The following is a 5243-nucleotide window of genomic DNA, read 5'->3' as shown; positions in this document are numbered from 1 at the left end:
AACTTGAATTGTACTACTTCTTACTGGCTATTACTTCAACTTAGTAGCTTCTTCTGTGTTCTACTATGGTGCTTTTAGTGTTTCGGCATACCGCAGCACGCGACATAGCTTTGCAGACGATAAATGTAACCGTTTCAGAGAGAAGATCGGCCAATGTGACGATCTGGCTTTAAGTCGATTCGATAACAAATGACGAAAACGAACGGATTTCTCGGGTTTTTACTACATATGAACACTTTTCACATTCTCCCGTGCAACGCGGCTGCAAGTCCTCCTTTCATGCAAAATCTTAAGGTCCTAGGTCATGTCCAAGCCACCAAAACCGGCTATAAAGTGAATAATATACAACTAAAACTTGAATTGTACTACTTCTTACTGGCTGTTTCTTCAACTTAGAAGCTTCTTCTGTGTTCTACTATGGTGCTTTTAGTGTCTCCGCATACCGCAGCATGCGACATAGCTTTGTAGATGATAAATATAACCGTTTCAGAGAGAAGAGCGGCCAATGTGGCTTTAAGTAGATTCGATAACAAATGACCAAAGCGAACGGATTTCTCAGGTTTTTACTACATATGAACAATTTTCACATTCCCGCGTGCAACGCGGCTGCTGGTCCTCCTTTCACGCAAAATCTTACGGTTCCATCTCATGTCAAAGCCACCAAAGCCGGCTAAAAAGTGAATAACCGACAACTAAAACTTGAATTGTACTACTTCTTACTGGCTATTACTTTAACTTAGAAGCTTCTTCTGTGTTCTACTACGGTGCTTTTAGTGTCTCCGCATACCGCAGCACGTGACATAGCTTTGCAGACGATAAATGTAACCGTTTCAGAGAGAAGAGCGGCCAATGTGACGATCTGGCTTTAAGTCGATTCGATAACAAATGACGAAAACGGACGGATTTCTCAGGTTTTTACTACATATGAACACTTTTCACATTCTCCCGTGCAACGCGGCTGCTAGTCCTTTTTTCATTAGTGTCTCCGCATACCGCAGCATGCGACATAGCTTTGCAGATGATAAATGTAACCGTCTCAGAGAGAAAAGCGGCCAATATGACGATCTGGCTTTAAGTCGAATCGATAACAAATGACGAAAACGGACGGATTTGTCAGGTTTTTACTACATATGAACACTTTTCACATTCTCCCGTGCAACGCGGCTGCTAGTCCTCCTTTCATGCAGGATATTAAGGTCCTAGCTCATCTCCAAGGCACCAAAGAAGGGTAAAAAGTCAATAATCGATACCAAAAACTTGAATTGTTCTACTTCTTAGTGGCTATTACATCAACTTAGAAGCTTCTTCTGTGTTCTACTACGGTGCTTTTAGTGTCTCCGCATACCGCAGCACGCGACATAGCTTTGGAGACGATAAATGTAACCGTTTCAGAGAGAAGAGCGGCCAATGTGACGATCTGGCTTTAAGTCGATTCGATAACAAATGACGAAAACGGACGGATTTCTCAGGTTTGTACTACATATGAACACTTTTCACATTCTCCCGTGCAACGCGGCTGCTAGTCCTCCTTTCATGCAAAATCTTAAGGACCAGGTCATGTCCAAGCCACCAAAGCCGGCTAAAAAGTGAATAATCGACAACTAAAACTTGAATTTTACTACTTCTTACTGGCTATTACTTCAACTTAGAAGCTTCTTCTGTGTTCTACTACGGTGCTTTTAGTGTCTCTGCATACCGCAGCACGCGACATAGCTTTGCATACGATAAATGTAATCGTTTCAGACAGAACTGCGGCCAATGTGACGATCTGGCTTTAAGTCGATTTGATAACAAATGACGAAAACGGACGGATTTCTCAGGTTTGTACTACATATGAACACGTTTCACATTCTCCCGTGCAACGCGGCTGCTAGTCCTCCTTTCATGCAGGATATTAAGGTCCTAGCTCATCTCCAAGGCACCAAAGAAGGGTAAAAAGTCAATAATCGATACCTAAAACTTGAATTGTTCTACTTCTTAGTGGCTATTACATCAACTTAGAAGCTTCTTCTGTGTTCTACTACGGTGCTTTTAGTGTCTCCACGTACCGCAGCACGCGACATAGCTTTGGAGACGATAAATGTAACCGTTTCAGAGAGAAGAGCGGTCAATGTGACGATCTGGCTTTAAGTCAATTCGATAACAAATGACGAAAACGGACGGATTTCTCAGGTTTTTACTGCATATGAACACTTTTCACATTCTCCCGTGCAACGCGGCTGCTAGTCCTCCATTCATGCAAAATCTTAAGGTACTAGGTCATGTCCAATCCATCAAAGCCGTCTAAAACGTGAATAATCGACAACTAAAACTTGAATTGTACTACTTCTTACTGGCTATTACTTCAACTTAGAAGCTTCTTCTGTGTTCTACTACGGTGCGTTTAGTGTCTCCGCATACCGCAGCACGCGAAATAGCTTTGCAGACGATAAATGTAACCGTTTCAGAGAGAAGAGCGGCCAATGTGACGATCTGGCTTTAAGTCGATTCGATAACAAATGACGAAAACGCACGGATTTCTCAGGTGTTTACTGCATATGAACACTTTTCACATTCTCCCGTGTAACGCGGCTGCTAGTCCTCCTTTCATGCAAAATCTTAAGGTCCTAGGTCATGTCCAAGCCACCAAAGCCGGCTAAAACGTGAATAATCGACAACTAAAACTTGAATTGTACTACTTCTTTCTGGCTATTACTTCAACTTAGAAGCTTCTTCTGTGTTCTACTATGGTGCTTTTAGTGTCTCCGCATACCGCAGCACGCGACATCGCTTTGCAGACGATAAATGTAACCGTCTCTGAGAGAAAAGCGGTCAATGTGACGATCTGGCTTTACGTCGATTCGATAACAAATGACGAAAACTGACGAATTTCTCAGGTTTTTACTACATATGAACACTTTTCACATTCTGCCGTGCAACGCGGCTGCTAGTCCTCCTTTCATGCAAAATCTTAAGGTCCTAGGTCATGTCCAAGCCACCAAAGCCGGCTAAAAAGTAAATAATCGACAACTAAAACTTGAATTGGACTACTTCTTACTGGCTATTACTTCAGCTTAGAAGCTTCTTCAGTGTTGTACTATGGTGCTTTTAGTGTTTTCGCATATCGCAGCACGCGACATAGCTTTGCAGACGATAAATGTAACCGTTTCAAAGAGAAGAGCGACCAATGTGACGTTCTGGCTTTACGTCGCTTCGATAACAAATGACGAAAACGGACGGATTTCTCAGGTTTTTACTACATATGAACACTTTTCACATTCTCCCGTGCAACGCGGATGCTTGTCCTTTTTTCATTAGTGTCTCCGCATACCTAAGCACGCGACATAGCTTTGCAGATGATAAATGTAACCGTCTCAGAGAGAAAAGCGGCCAATGTGACGATCTGGCTTTAAGTCGAATCGATAACAAATGACGAAAACGGACGTATTTGTCAGGTTTTTACTACATATGAACACTTTTCACATTCTCCAGTGCAACGCGGCTGCAAGTCCTCCTTTCATGCTAAATCTGAAGGTCCTAGGTCATGTCCAAGCCACCAAAGCCGACTATAAAGTGAATAATATACAACTAAAACTTGAATTGTACTACTTCTTACTGGCTGTTTCTTCAACTTAGAAGCTTCTTCTGTGTTCTACTATGGTGCTTTTAGTGTCTTCGCATACCGCAGCATGCGACATACCTTTGTAGAAGATAAATATAACCGTTTCAGAGAGAAGAGCGGCCAATGTGACTTTAAGTAGATTCGATAACAAATGACCAAAGCGAACGGATTTCTCAGGTTTTTACTACATATGAACAATTTTCACATTCCCGCGTGCAACGCGGCTGCTAGTCCTCCTTTCACGCAAAATCTTACGGTTCCATCTCATGTCAAAGCCACCAAAGCCGGCTAAAAAGTGAATAACCGACAACTAAAACTTGAATTGTACTACTTCTTACTGGTTATTACTTCAAATTAGAAGCTTCTTCTGTGTTCTACTATGGTGCTTTTAGTGTTTCGGCATACCGCAGCACGCGACATAGCATTGCAGACGATAAATGCAACCGTTTCAGAGAGAAGAACGGTCAATGTGACGATCTGGCTTTAAGTCGATTCGATAACAAATGACGAAAACGGACGGATTTCTCAGGTTTGTACTACATATGAACACTTTTCACATTCTCCCGTGCAACGCGGCTGCTAGTCCTCCTTTCATGCAAAATCTTAAGGACCAGGTCATGTCCAAGCCACCAAAGCCGGCTAAAAAGTGAATAATCGACAACTAAAACTTGAATTTTACTACTTCTTACTGGCTATTACTTCAACTTAGAAGCTTCTTCTGTGTTCTACTACGGTGCTTTTAGTGTCTCTGCATACCGCAGCACGCGACGTAGCTTTGCATACGATAAATGTAATCGTTTCAGACAGAACTGCGGCCAATGTGACGATCTGGCTTTAAGTCGATTTGATAACAAATGACGAAAACGGACGGATTTCTCAGGTTTGTACTACATATGAACACGTTTCACATTCTCCCGTGCAACGCGGCTGCTAGTCCTCCTTTCATGCAGGATATTAAGGTCCTAGCTCATCTCCAAGGCACCAAAGAAGGGTAAAAAGTCAATAATCGATACCTAAAACTTGAATTGTTCTACTTCTTAGTGGCTATTACATCAACTTAGAAGCTTCTTCTGTGTTCTACTACGGTGCTTTTAGTGTCTCCACGTACCGCAGCACGCGACATAGCTTTGGAGACGATAAATGTAACCGTTTCAGAGAGAAGAGCGGTCAATGTGACGATCTGGCTTTAAGTCAATTCGATAACAAATGACGAAAACGGACGGATTTCTCAGGTTTTTACTGCATATGAACACTTTTCACATTCTCCCGTGCAACGTGGCTGCTAGTCCTCCATTCATGCAAAATCTTAAGGTACTAGGTCATGTCCAATCCATCAAAGCCGTCTAAAACGTGAATAATCGACAACTAAAACTTGAATTGTACTACTTCTTACTGGCTATTACTTCAACTTAGAAGCTTCTTCTGTGTTCTACTACGGTGCGTTTAGTGTCTCCGCATACCGCAGCACGCGAAATAGCTTTGCAGACGATAAATGTAACCGTTTCAGAGAGAAGAGCGGGCAATGTGACGATCTGGCTTTAAGTCGATTCGATAACAAATGACGAAAACGCACGGATTTCTCAGGTGTTTACTGCATATGAACACTTTTCACATTCTCCCGTGCAACGCGGCTGCTAGTCCT

The sequence above is a fragment of the Schistocerca gregaria genome, unplaced genomic scaffold (genome assembly GCF_023897955.1).
Source record: "Schistocerca gregaria isolate iqSchGreg1 unplaced genomic scaffold, iqSchGreg1.2 ptg000378l, whole genome shotgun sequence".
Taxonomy (NCBI): Eukaryota; Metazoa; Arthropoda; class Insecta; order Orthoptera; family Acrididae; genus Schistocerca; species Schistocerca gregaria.
The sequence above is the reverse complement of the archived record's forward strand: the minus strand, read 5'-3'. Positions refer to the sequence as shown.